The sequence below is a fragment of the Tursiops truncatus genome, chromosome 6, assembly GCF_011762595.2.
Source record: "Tursiops truncatus isolate mTurTru1 chromosome 6, mTurTru1.mat.Y, whole genome shotgun sequence".
NCBI lineage: Eukaryota > Metazoa > Chordata > Mammalia > Artiodactyla > Delphinidae > Tursiops > Tursiops truncatus.
The window spans coordinates 14,836,638-14,851,786 of record NC_047039.1 but is presented as its reverse complement, the minus strand read 5'-3'; positions in this window follow the sequence as shown (position 1 = coordinate 14,851,786).

Below are 15,149 nucleotides of genomic sequence, written 5' to 3'. Positions count from 1 at the left end.
GTATGTGTCATCTTGATGGCTTCATCACTGTATGGAAGAGACAGAAAGTTTGTACCCTGGTAGGAAATGTTTTTCATTCACATAAAAAATAAGGAAAAACTATAAACTGTTACCATTTAGTAGAGGTGAAAGGTGTTATAAGTTCTGGACTGTGATGAGTACAGAGCCTGGCACTTAATAGGAGCTAGATAATGATGTTGTGTGATGTATGAATTGCCTTAACCTTGAGTAGTGTGACTGAGCAGTTTTCTAGGAAAAGACACATATCTCTTAAATTAAAATCATTGGATGTATTTATGAACAGCTGGGAAGCAAATAAGACAAGGGAGCTTGCTACTTTATTTATTTTCTTTATTTTTGGAGCCAAAATGACATTATTATTATCTTTTTAACACCTTTATTGGAGTATAATTGCTGTACAATTTTGTGTTAGTTTCTGCTGTATAACAAAGTGAATCAGTTATATGTATACCTATATCCCCATATCCCCTCTCTCCTGCACCTCCCTCCCACCCTCCCTATCCCACCCCTCTGGTGGTCACAATGCACCGAGCTGATCTCCCTGTGCCATGCGGCTGCTTCCCACTAGCTATCTATTCTACCTTTGGTAGTGTTTATATGACAATCCTATTGGTCACTTCGTCCCAGCTTACCCTTCCCCCTCCCAGTGTCCTCAAGCCCATTCTCTATGTCTGAGTCTTTATTCCTGTCCTGCCCCTAGGTTCATCAGAACCATTTTTTTTTCTTTTCAGATTCCAAATATATGTGTTAGCATACGGTATTGGTTTTTCTCTTTCTGACTTACTTCACTCTATATGACAGACCCTAGGTCCTTCCACCTCACTACAAATAACTCAATTCCATTTCTGTTTATGGCTGAGTAATATTCCATTGTATATATGTGCCACATCTTCTTTATCCATTCATCTGTCAGTGGACACTTAGGTTGCTTCCATGTTCTGGCTATTGTAAATAGTGCTGCAATGAACATTGTGGTACATGACTCTTTTTGAATTATGGTTTCCTCAGGGTATATGCCCAGTAGTGGGATTGCTGGGTCATATGGTAGTTCTATTTTTAGTTTTCTAAGGAACCTCCGTACTGTTCTCCATAGTGGCTGTATCAATTTACATTCCCACCAACAGTGCAAGAGGGTTCCATTTTCTCAACACCCTCTCCAGCATTTATCGTTTGTAGATTTTTTTTTTTTTTTTTTTTTTTTTTTTGCGGTATACAGACCTCTCACTGTTGTGGCCTCTGCCGTTGCGGAGCACAGGCTCCGGATGCGCAGGCTCAGCGGCCATGGCTCACGGGCCCAGCTGCTCCGCGGCATGTGGGATCTTCCTGGACCGGGGCATGAACCCGTGTCCCCTGCATCGGCAGGCGGACTCTCAACCACTGCGCCACCAGGGAAGCCCCGTTTGTAGATTTTTTGATGATGTCCATTCTGACGAGTGTGAGGTGATACCTCATTGTGGTTTTTATTTGCATTTCTCTAATGATTAGTGATGTTGAGCATCCTTTCATGTGTTTGCTGGCTATCTGTATATCTCCTTTGGAGAGATGTGTATTAGGTCTTCTGCCTGTTTTTGGATTGGGTTTGTTTGTTTTTTTGATATTGAGCTGCATGAGCTGCCTGTATATTTTGGAGATTAATCCTTTGTCAGTTGCTTCATTTGCAAATATTTTCTCCCATCCTGAGGGTTGTCTTTTGGTCTTGTTTATGGTTTCCTTTGCTGTGCAAAAGCTTTGAAGTTTCATTATGTCCCATTTGTTTATTTTTGTTTTTATTTCCATTTCTCTAGGAGGTGGGTCAAAAAGGATCTTGCTGTGATTTATGTCATAGAGTGTTCTTCCTATGTTTTCCTCTAAGAGTTTGATAGTTTCTGGCCTTACAGTTAGGTCTTTAATCCATTTTGAGTTTATTTTTGTGTATGGTGTTATAAGTGTGCTTTTTTTTTTTTTTTTTTTGTGGTACGCGGGCCTCTCACTGTTGTGGCTTCTCCCATTGCGGAGCACAGGCTCTGGACGCGCAGGCTCAGCGGCCATGGCTCACGGGCACAGCCGCTCCGTGGCATGTGGGATCTTCCTGGACCGGGGCATGAACCCGTGTCCCCTGCATTGGCAGGCGGACTCTCAACCACTGCGCCACCAGGGAAGCCCTTTAGTAAGTGTTCTAATATTATTCTTTTACATGTAGCTGTTCAGTTTTCCCAGCACCACTTATTGAAGAGGCTGTCTTTTCTCCACTGTATATTCTTGCCTCCTTTATCAAAAGTAAGGTGACCATATGTGCATGGGTTTATCTCTGGGCTGTCTATCCTGTTCCGTTGATCTATATTTCTGTTTTTGTGCCAGTACCATACTGTCTTGATTAGTGTAGCTTTGTAGTATAGTCTGAAGCCAGGGAGCCTGATTCCTCAGGCTCCATTTTTCTTTCTCAGCTTGCTTTGGCTATTCGCGGTCTTTTGTGTTTCCACACAAATTGTAAAATTTTTTGTTCTAGTTCTGTGAAAAAATGCCACTGGTAGCTTGATACGGATTGCACTAAATCTGTAGATTGCTTTGGGTAGTACAGTCATTTTCACATTATTCTTCCAATCCAAGAACATGGTATATCTCTCCATCTGTTTGTATCGGCTTTAATTTCTTTCATCAGTGTCCTACAGTTTTCTGCATACAGGTCTTTTGTCTCCCTAGGAAGGTTTATTCCTAGGTGTTTTATTCTTTTTGTTGCAGTGGTAAATGGGAGCGTTTCTTTAATTTCTCTTTCAGATTTTTTGTCATTAGCGTATAGGAATGCAAGAGATTTCTGTGTATTAATGTAGTGTCCTGCTACTTTACTAAATTCATTGATTACCTCTAGTAGTTTTCTGGTAGCATCTTTAGGATTCTCTATGTATAGTATCATGTCATCTGCAAACAGTGACAGTTTTACTTCTTCTTTTCCAGTTTGGATTCCTTTTATTTCTTTTTCTTCTCTGATCTCTATGGCTAAAACTTCCAAAACTATGTTGAATAATAGTGGTGAGAGTGGGCAGCATTGTCTTGTTCCTGATCTTAGAGGAAATGGTTTCAGTTTTTCACCATTGAGAACGATGTTGACTGTGGGTTTGTCATATATGGCCTTTATTATGTTGAGGTAGGTTCCCTCGATACCCACTTTCTGGAGAGTTTTTAATCATAAATTGGTGTTGAATTTTGTTGAAAGCTTTTTCTGCATCTGTTGAGATTATCATATGCTTTTTATCCTTCAGTTTGTTAATATGGTGTATCGCATTGATTGATTTGTGTATATTGAAGAATCCTTGCATTCCTGCGATAAACCCCACTTGATCATGGTGTATGATCCTTTTAATGGGCTGTTGGATTCTGTTTGCTAGTATTTTGTTGAGGATTTTTGCATCTATGTTCATCAGTGATATTGGCCTGTAGTTTTCTTTCTTTGTGACATCCTTGTCTGGTTTTGGTATCAGTGTGATGGTGGCCTCAGAGAATGGGTTTGGGAGTGCTACTCCCTCTGCTATATTGTGGAAGAGTTTGAGAAGGATAGGTGTTAGCTCTTCTCTACGTGTTTGATATAATTCGCCTGTGAAGCCATCTGGTCCTGGGCTTTTGTTTGTTGGAAGATTTTTAATCACACTTTCAATTTCAGTGCTTGTGATTGGTCTGTTCATATTTTCTATTTGTTCCTGGTTCAGTCTTTGAAGGTTGTACTTTTCTAACAATTTGTCTGTTTTATTGGCATATAGTCGCTTGTGAAGTCTCTCATGATCCTTAGTATTTCTGCAGTGTCAGTTGTTACTTCTCCTTTTTCATTTCTAAATCTGTTGATTTGTGTCTTCTCCCTTTTTTTCTTGATGAGTCTGGCTAATGTTTTATCAATTTTGTTTGTCTTCTCAAAGAACCAGCTTTTAGTTTTATTGATCTTTGCTATTGTTTCCTTTGTTTCTTTTTCATTTATTTCTGATCTAATTTTTATGATTTCTTTCCTTCTGCTCACTTTTTTTTTTTAAATTGCTCTTGTTCTTCTTTCTTTAGCTGCTTTAGGTGTAAGGTTAGGTTGCTTATTTGAGATTTTTCTTGTTTCTTGAGGTAAGATTGTATTGCTTTAAACTTCCATCTTAGAACTTTTTTTGCTGCATCCCATAGGTTTTGGGTCGTGCTGTTTTTTATTGTCATTTGTTCATAGGTATTTTTTTATTTCGTCTTTGATTTCTTCAGTGACCTCTTGGTTATTTACTAGTGTATTGTTTAGCCTCCATGTGTTTGTATTTTTTACAGTTTTTTTTCCTGTAATTGATATCTAGTCTCATAGTGTTGTGGTTGGAAAATATACTTGATACAATTTCAATTTTCTTAAATTTACCAAGGCTTGATTTGTGACCCAAGATATGATCTATCCTGGAGAATATTCCATGAGCACTTGAGAAGAAACTGTATTCTGGTTTTTTTGGATGGAATGTCCTATAAATATCAATTAAGTCTATCTTGTTTAATGTGTCATTTAAAGCTTGTGTTTCCTTATTTATTTTCATTTGGGTTGATCTGTCCATTGATAAAAGTGAGGTGTTAAAGTCCCCTACTATTACTGTATTACTGTCGATTTCCCCTTTTATGGCTGTCAACATTTGCCTTATGTATTGAGGTGCTCCTATATTGGGTGCATAAATATTTACAATGGTTATATCTTCTTCTTGCCTTGATCCCTTGGTCATTATTTAGTGTCCTTCTTTGTCTCTTGTAATAGTCTGTATTTTAAAGTCTATTTTATCTGATATGAGAATTGCTACTCCAGCTTTCTTTTGATTTCCATTTGCATGGAATATCTTTTTCCATCCCCTCACTTTCAGTCTGCATGTGTCCCTAGGTCTGAAGTGGGTCTCTTGTGGCCTGCAGATATATGGGTCTCTTTTCTGTATCCATTCAGCCAGTCTGTGTCTTTTGGTTGGAGCATTTAATCCATTTACATTTAAGGTAATTATTGATATGTATGTTTCTATTACCATTTTCTTAATTGTTTTGGGTTTGTTACTGTAGGTCTTTTCCTTCTCTTGTGTTTCCTGCCTAGAGAAGTTCCTTTAGCATTTGTTGTAAAGCTGGTTTGGTGGTGTGAATTCTCTTAACTTTTGCTTGTGTGTAAATGTTTTAATTTCTCCCTTGAATCTGAATGAGATCCTTGCTGGGTAGAGTAACCTCGGTTGTAAGTTTTTCCTTTTCATCAGTTTAAATATGTCCTGCCCCTCCCTTCTGACTTGCAGAGTTTCTGCTGAAAGATCAGCTGTTAACCTTACGGGGTTTCCCTTGTCATGTTATTTGTTGCTTTTCCCTTTCTGCTTTTAATTTTTTTTCTTTGAATTTAAGTTTTGATATTTTGATTAATATGTGTCTTGATGTGTTTCTCGTTGGATTTATCCTGTGTGGGACTCTCTGTGCTTCCTGGACTTGATTAGCTATTTCCTTTCCCATGTTAGGGAAGTTTTCAACTATAATCTCAATAAATATTTTCTCAGACCCTTTCTTTTTCTCTTTTTCTGGGACCCCTATAATTCGAATGTTGCTGTGTTTAATGTTGTCCCAGAGGTCTCTGAGACTGTCCTCAATTCTTTTCATTCTTTTTTCTTTATTGTGCTCTGCGGCAGTTATTTCCACGATTTTATCTTCCAGGTCACTTATCTGATTTTCTGCCTCAGTTATTCTGCTATTGATTCCTTCTAGGGTATTTTTAGTTTTGTTTATTGTTTTGTTCATCATTTTTTGTTTGCTCTTTATTTCTTCTAGGTCCTGTTAAATGTTTCTTGTATTTTCTCCATTCTATTTCTGTGATTTGGATCACCTTTGCTGTCATTACTCTGAATTCTTTTTCAGGTAGACTGCCTATTTCCTCTTCATTTGTTTGATTTGCTGGGTTTTTACCTTGCTCCTTCATCTGCTGCATATTTCTCTGTTTTCTCATTTTGTTTCACTTACTGTGTTTGGGGTTTCCTTTCTGCAGGCTGCAGGTTCATAGTTCCTGTTACTTTTGGTGTCTGCCTCCAGCGGGTGAGGTTGGTTCGGTGGCCTGTGTAGGCCTCCTGGTAGAGGGGACTGGTGCCTGTCTTCTGGTGGGTGGGGCTGTATCTTGTTCTTCTGGTGGGCAGGGCTTCATCCGGTGGTGTGTTTTGGAGTGTCTGTGAACTTAGTATGACTTTAGGCACCGTCTGTGCTAATGGGTGGGGTTGTGTTCCTGTCTTGCTTGTTGTTTAGCATGGGGTGTCCAGCAGTGGAGCTTGCTGACCTTTGGGTAGAGCTGGGTCTTAGTGTCGAGACGAAGATCTCTGGGAGAGCTCTCACTGATTGATATTACGTGGGGCCAGGATGTTTCTGGTGGTCCAATGTCCTGGACTCGGCCCTCCCACCTTGGAGGCTCAGACCTGACACCTGGCTGGAGCACCAAAACCCTGCCAGCCACATGGCTCAGAAGAAAAGGAAGAAAGAAAAAACAAAAAACAAAAATCAAAAACAAAAAAATGAACAGACAGAACCCTAGGACAAATGGTAAAAGCAAACCTATACAGACAAAAGCACACAAAGAAGCATGCACATACACACTCACAAAAAGAGAAAAAGGAGAAGAAAAAAATATCTATATTAAAAAAAAGGAAGAGAGCCACCAAACCAATAAACAAATCTGCCAATGATAATAAGCACTAAATAGTATACTAAGAAAAACATAAAACCAGAAACAAATTAGACGCAGAAAGCAAACCCCCAAGTCTACAGTTGCTCCCAAAGTCCACCTCCTCAATTTTGAGAACTTTTGTTGTCTATTCAGGTATTCTTCAGATGCAGGGTTTATCAAATTGATTGTGGGGATTTAATCTGCTGCTCCTGAGGATGCAAGGAGAAGTTTCCCTTTCTCTTCTTTGTTTGCACAGCTCCTGGGTTTCAGCTTTGGTTTTGGCCCTGCCTCTGCATGTAGGTCACCCTCAGGAGTCTGTTATCCACCCAGACAGGAGGGGGTTAGAGCAGCAGCCGATTAGGGCTCTCTTGCTCACTCAGGCCAGGGAGAGGGAGGGGTACGATTGTCATAATTGGAATGCGGGGCAAACCTGAGGCAGCAGAGGCCAGTGTGACGTTGCAACAGCCTGAAGCACTCCATGTGTTCCCCTGGGGAAGTTGTCCCTGGATCATGGGACCGTGGCTGTGATGTGCTTACACAGGCTCCCGGGGAGGTGTGGATAGTGACTTGGTCTTGCACACAGGATTGGTGGCAGTGGTAGTAGCGTTAGTGGTTCATACCCATCTCTGGGGTCTGAGCTGATAGCCGTGGCTTGCGCCTGTCTCTGGAACTCTTTTAGGCAGTGCTCTGCCTTCTATGGGCACACTGGGAAGGAATCCCCTCTCCTCATGCACCCTGAAACAATGGTCTCTTGCCTCTTAGGCAGGTCCAGACTTTTCCCCAGACTCCCTCCCAGCTAGCTGTGGTGCTCTAGCCCCCTTCAGGCTGTGTTCACGCAGCCAACCCCAGTCCTCTCCCTGGGGTCTGACCTCCGAAGCCCGAGTCTCAGCTCCCAGCCCCGCCTGCCCCGGCGGGTGAGCAGACAAGCCTCTCGGGCTGGTGAGTGCTGGTCGCACTGATCCTGTGTGTGGGAATCTCTCCACTTTGCCCTCTGCACCCCTGTTGCTGTGCTCTCCTTCATAGCTCCAAAGCTTCCCCTTGCCCACCCTCTGTCTCCACCAGTCAAGGGGCTTCCTAGTGTGTGGAAACCTTTCCTCCTTCACAGCTCCCTCCCAGAGGTGCAGGTCCTGTCCCTATTCTTTTGTCTCTGTTTTTTCTTTTGCTCTACACAGGTACATGGGTATTTTCTTGCCTTTTGGGAGGTCTGAGGTCTTCTGCCAGCATTCAGTAGGTGTTCTGTAGGAGTTGTTCCACATGTAGATGTATTTTTGATGTATTTATGGGGAGGAAGGTGATCTCCACATCTTACTCCTCCGCCATCTTGAAGGTCTGTTGAGTTTGCTACTTTAATGAGGACTTTTATATAAATATATATGGTGAGAATACAGTATTAATATTTTGGGCCCTTTAAGGTCAAAATAAACTAGCTTCACAGTAATAAGTGACTGTGTAAGGCATGATTTTTTATTCTGATTTTGTAAAATTTTATCTTCGTTGTATAATAAAAGTAGTACATTAGAAAAGTACTGGAAATACAGAAAAACCTCCAAAAAACAAAGCCAAAATGGCAAGTTATTCTATGAAACAAAAATAATCTCTATCAGCATTTTATTATGTAAACTTCTAGTCTGATATATAAATATTTATGGATACATACACACATATCTACATATTTTTATAAAAATAAGATCATATTGTACATGAATTTTTTTTACGTTCTTTTTTCACTTATATATTTTGAATCTTTTCCTATGTTTATAAATATGCTTTGTATCCTTTTTAAAGACAATATTATTTCACCACAATTTCTTTAGTCAATTTATTATTGTATATATAAGTTATTTTTGTTTATTTGGTAATAGAAAAGTTTTTGTGATAAATATCTCCATAGCAAAATGTTGTACGTAGGTATTTTCCTATAGTACACTTCCATATGTGGAATTTCTAGTTTAAAGCCTTTGTAAAAGTTTAAGACCTTGGACAGATACTGATAAAATATTCACCAAAAAGTCACTATTTTGCATTATTATCAGTAGTGTTTGAGAGTTTTCCTTTCTTTAAACACTGATGAACACTGGAAATTATTATTTACAAAATCTTTCAAGTTAGATAGGTGCAGATATACACATCTTGAACCTTTTTCACCTGAAATGGCCAACTGTATTTGTTCTTTTGGAACCTGCTTTCATTTCCTTTGCCACTTTTCCTACCAGAGTGTTTATGTTTATAGATGCTAAGAGCAATTTGTGTCTCACATGTGTCTTGCTGTTGTCCCAGAATGAATCCTCCTAGGAAAAGAATGACCACCTTTTAATTAATTTAACTATGCCACATTCTTCTTCAGTTAAATTCAACAAGTCTTTATTGAGTAACTATTATGTGCCAGGCACTATGCTTGACAATAGGCATTCAGTTTTGAAAGATGACACTGACCCAGCCCTCAAAGAACATATAGTCTAGTGAAGGAAGAGAAACAAGTCTATAGGAAATATAAATTCTCCAATAGAGAAATAAGCACTAGAAGCTTTGGAAGCAGTAGAAACAGTACCAAACTCTGTCTTAGGTAGTCATAGAAGGCTTCTTGGGAAAGGGATGCTTTTACTGAATTCACCCCAAAGGATGAATGGCAGTTGAGCCAGACATGGAAATGTGTGTGTGTTTGTGTTTGTGTGATACAATAGTACTAAAAAGTTTTATTGTATTGTTAATACAATAGTATTAAGAAAGGTCAAGGAGACCAAGGTAAATGTATGGAATTGCATATACAACATGCGTGGCTGGAGCTCACAGTGAGAGAAGTAGGAAAGGGGTTGAACTGGTTAGTGAGAGGTGAAGCTGAACATTCAGAAGTGGCCAGATTATGTAGCATCTTATATTGCATGCTAAGCAGCGTGCGGCCTTTTCTGATGTTTTAGAGTTGCCGCTGACAGTTTTCAAGCCATGGAGTGATGGAGTCAGATTTGCTCTCTGGAAAGAGTCTTCTGGCTCTAAAGTAGGAAATGGATTTTGGGGCAAAGGCAGGGCATTACTGGAGTCTCAGAAGGAGTTTAGGAGGCTCTTGAGAATGGGGGGTAGCAGTGTGAATGTGGATAAGTGGACCGATTAGAGAGATAATTAGGGAGAAAAACAATGGTTAATATTTGCTGAGAGAGATGAGGAGAGAGGAGTTAAAGGTGGTACCTATATTTTGGGTGGTGGAGACGCCTTGAAATGAGTTTGGGAGCACAGTTTGGGAACACAGAATAGAAGCAAGTCTCTGAGGATGAAGGCGTTTGGAGAATTCAGTTTTGGATCTGCTGTGTTGTTGGTGGCTGTCATACATCAAAGTGGAAGTATCTTGTTGGAAATGTGTTGGATATATGGATCTGAAGCTCAGTGGAGTTTTCAAGGGAAATACAGAGCTTTGGAGTTACCAACACATAAACAGGAATTGAAATATGAGTTCCAAAGAAGAGTATATAGAATGAGAAGAAAAGAGGGGTCAGGACAGAAAGCTGAGGAATTCCAGTATTTAATGGATGAAAAGAAGAGATGAGATGGAGTAATCAGAGAAAGAAAGAGTGTTGCCATGGAAGGCCTTTTAAGGAGGACAGGATGTTTATCAGCAGCAAATGGTGTCCATTAATCACATAAGAATTTTGGATTTAGCAACAAGAGGTATCTTGACCTAGTTTACAGGTATTTCAGTGGAGGTGGATGCCACATTCCAAAGCGTTAAAGGGTACATGGGAGATGAGGCATGAAGAAAATAAATGCAGACACCTCTTTTTAAAAGACTGTAAAAGGATGAGAGAGATAGGATGGTAGCTGAAAGATGGCTCTGAGAGGAAACAGAGCGGGAGAGGCTGCTGATGTAGGAGAGAGGACACTTGAAATGATGGGTGAAAGGGTTGGGCTCTAGAACTCGGGAGCATTCATTCTTCTGAGACAGCAAGAGAGATTCTGCACCTTTTGTGGCAGGAAAAGTAAATAAGAATAGGTATAAATGGGTATGGTAGTGGGGAATTGAGGGCTTTTTGATGTGATGGTTTCTATTTTATTTGTGCGGTAGGAGGCAAGATTCTCTGCTGGGTGTTAGAAGAGTCATGGTCAGGTAGGAGGTTTGAATAGATTGGAGGTTTTAATTGCTGCTGTGGAGAGTGGAAAGGGGAGCCAAACGGGGATGGATAAGAAGATGCCCAGGCAACGCTGAGGGTCCTGTGGAGCTTGAAGCTGATACTTTTTTTTTTTTTTTTTTTTGCGGTACGCGGGCCTCTCACTGCTGTGGCCTCTCCCGTTGCGCAGCACAGGCTCTGGACGTGCAGGCTCAGCGGCCATGACTCACGGGCCCAGCGTCTCCGCGGCATGTGGGATCTTCCCGGACTGGGACGTGAACCCGCGTCCCCTGCATCGGCAGGCGGACTCTCAACCACTGCTCCACCAGGAAAGCCCCTGAAGCTGATAATTTTAAGTGACATCATATCTGTGCATGGCTTTATAATTTTCTTCTCTAGCTGAGAAGGCAGACTTCAAGGTTTGGGAGTTTTCCAGTTGAGTGTGACGGAAGATTGATGGGGCAAGCTATTTGAGGGCAATGCAATTGCATGGTTGAAGTGAAATTAACCATGGGTTTAAGGCTGGGCAGGGAGAGGATCGTGATAGGAGGGGGTCTGAAAGATCAGGAGAGTGTAGATGGGTCAAGGTCCTGGAGGACGGGGTAAAGTTAAAGAACTGTGTAAGTACAAATAAATGAGTAGGAGAGCTGTAAGGGAAAGATGTTGCAGTCAGAAGCAGAGATTTTGGATTTAAGTTTTCAGAATTGTACCATTTTCAGAGAAGGGTTGTATTCAACGAATTTAACTGGGCTGACATGGCCAATGACCAATCAGAGTAAACCATACACAGTCATACTGATGTGTACCTTTTGATTCCAGAGCATGGGTATGGGGTTGAACTGAGGAAGGACAAGGAGTGTGAGCCCTGGATGAAGCATTTCCCTGAATATTGAATTTTTCCAGACTGAAGTTGTGACTTGAGGATGAAAAGGAAAATCATGAGTCTGTTACCACTATCATCGAAAATGAGAGAGGCAGTTCTTGTCAGTATCATGCCAAGATAATTTGGGGCTGGTTAACCGTGATAAAGAGAGGAGGAAAGTGGTAGAGTCAGGTGGGGCTGCTATAATAGAACACCAAATACTGGGTGACTTACAAACAACAGAAATTTATTTCTCACAATTTTGGAAGCTAGAAATCCAAGATCAAAGCATTGGAAGGTTTGGCATCTGGCAAGGAGCTGCTTCTTAGTTCATAGCTAGGTATCTTCTCGCTGTGTCCTCACATGGTGGAAGAGGCAAGGAAGCTCTCTCAGGTCCCTTTTTTAAGGGCACTAATCCCATTCAGGAAAGCTCCACCCTCATACCTAAGCACCTCTCAAAGACCACACCTCCTAATACCATTACCTTTGGGATTAGGATTTCAACATATGAATTTTTTTTTGGCGGGGGCAACACCAACATTTAGACCATAGCAGCCTACGCCTCAGCTGGTCAGAAGTTTTACAGGACAGTGGCAGAGTCATATTCTGAACCAGTGTTAGGAGAAAGGCATATGGACCCCACTCTCCAACCCTGGGGATTTGGAAAGATAAGCAACCATTTGGAAGATTGCAGGGAACAATGTTCTTTGAGGATCCAGTAAGACAAGAAATCAGAGTGGATATTAAAAGGGAGGATGAGATACAGTAGACTGTGTTTACCCTGCAATGGCAGAGTTTGGAATGAGGAGAGCAGTGGGAGGTTGATTCAGGGAAGAAGGACGTAAAGCAATATGAAAATGTGCAGATAGGAGGATGCTAGATGTCAGAGAGGCTTAGACCTTGAGTGCTATCTTTGGAATGATTAGCAAGCTGCAAGGTTTAGTCATAGCAGTCTCCTGATGGATAGGGGATGGGGAGGATAGGAGCTCAGGCCAGTGTGGAAAGAGTGAGCCGTGGCCTGGAATGATTGTGCTTCCAAGAAATCCCAAGGCAGGTGAGCAGGCTGTCACTGGAATTGGTTCCAAGATTTTGACCAAATGTTGGAAACACCGACTGTCTCTTGTGGGACATGTATCTGGTTTTCCTACAGCAGAGTACACCTGCAGTGTGACTTAATTGTGCTAAAGTTGAGAATAACATTCTATCCTCAAATGGAAGCCATGAATCCCTTAGTGCAGAGTGGGGAGCCGAGATGCATTTAACTGGAAAGCAAGGGTCTGAATTAGTGAGTACTCAGTTTAGCCTGCTGTACGCTGTCTCCAGATACAGTGTCAAATAGCACATAGGTCTTCAGACGATACTTATTCAATAATTGGGCTTTGGTTAGTTGTTTGCAAAACGGAGTGATGTGCACTGCTTTTCAGATTTTACAGTAGAGTGATGGGGTGGGCTTGGCCAATATCTCACTCTGGTCCTCAGGTTCTTCCTTGAGGTAAAAAAATCAAAGGGCCATGGGGAACGCTGTTTGTGGCAGAGCTTGAGTATAGAGAAGAAGAATTAGTGAACTGAAGGGTATTATAAAAATAAGTACATGCCAAATAACTAAGGATACAAGAAAACTTGATGTAGCTTGACTTGCAGATGACCTTATTCCTTCCGTGTTCCAGCTCTCCAGTATGATGCCTTGCACAGACTTAGTGAATATCTAAACATGTTTGTCGATGAGTCTTTTGTTGCTCAGGTTACCAGGAGAAAGTAACAGCAAATGTATACTTTTATCAAGGGTAGTGCTGGAAAGGAATATAGCTATGTGGTATTGTTACAAGCTGGCAGACTTAAGGATACCCAACTGGCAGCTGGAATTAGTTTTCCTGCTCACCATGGTAACATGCTCTCCACTCCCCAGCATAGTCTGCTATTGCTGCAAAGGCCCCAGCATCCTAGTGGAGGAAGAGTCATGGATTAGTTGATGGTGGTCAAAAGACTTCCTTCCTTCCTTCCTTCCCTCCTTTCTCCACTCACAAATGCTTAGCGCATGCCAGCTTTGTGTTAAGTACCGGGAATACAAAGATGACGAAATCCTCTCTCCTTGCAAACAGCCTTCAGTGCAATTCGCTACAAACTTGGGTATTCTGGGAAGGCTTCCCGGGTGATACAGGCTTTGGAGAATGAAAACGAGTTTGGGGAGAAGAATATTCATTAGCAGGAATGATAGGTGTGAAGTTAATGTGTCAAAATAATGAGGCGGAAAAGGTCATGGTGTCTTTGGGGGAAGAATGAGAAATCAGCATTAACAAAATCTAGAATGCATACTGGAAAGAAGGGCCCAGATTTTGAGAGGCTTAAATTTGAAGTCAAGATGCCTGATTTTTGTCCTTTAGGCAGTGGGGAGCTACTAAAGCAAGGAAGTGAAATGATCATACTTGCTGTTTAGTAAGATCCTTGTCGTGGCTGTGTGGAGGCCTCTAGGATTGAGGAATGGATTCGGTTATGTCAGAACAACTGGGACCTTGCTACTTGAATTATCCTCTGTGGAGTATCAGCTTCAATGGCAGCGTCACCTGGGAGCATGTGAGAAATGCAGACTCTCGGGCCTCACCCAGAGGTACTGAATCATTTTAACGAGATTCCCAGGTGATACGTGTGCACAGTAAATCGGAAGCTACGTTGATAGGTAGTGCTTATGGCATTCATGTAGGACCCATGGGAGGGATGACCTGAACTTTTTCCTTCTCTTATACCACAGATGCACAAACCACTCCATGATCTTTTTATCCCCGTTTTTGAAATGCTGGGGGAAATCTTTAAATGTATATTTCAATAATTTGAGAAAATTTGAAAATTCTTTTAAGCCATGGCTTTTGGAAACATTTTTGTCACAGGTTGTTAATGTACGAGTGGGTTCAGGGAGGCATGCACAAGAGACTTTTATATCTGTGCTATCTTATTTCTTAAGCTTGGTGATGGGATGCAGGTGTTCATATATTACAATTTGCTGTTTTATGTAGGTTGCAATATTTTATCATTCATATTCATAAACTCTTGATTCAACAGTAATTTTTAGTGATGTACAAAGGGAAAAGGGCAAGAGACTTCATCCAATATGGTACCTCAAGACTCATGTCAGGGGTGGGAGAACATAAATGATGGTGGTAATATTCGTGTGAATGGTAATAGTTACATTTGCTGAGTGCTTAATAGATACTCTTTTGGGTATACTCACTATGTGCTAGACACCATTTTAAGTGCTTTATCTATAACTCGCTGAATGCTCATGACCACTCTAGGTGGTAGGACCTATTATTTATCATGATTTCATAGGGACATATTATTTTAAATTTTATCAAAGTATAGTTGAATGATAATGTTGTGTTAATTTCTACTGTATACCACAGTGATTCAGTTATACCCATGTATGCATTCTTTTTCCTATTCTTTTCCGTGATGGCTTATCACAGGATACTGAATATAGTTTCCTGTGCTATACAGTAGGACTTTGTTGTTTATCCATTCTATATATAATAGTTTTTGC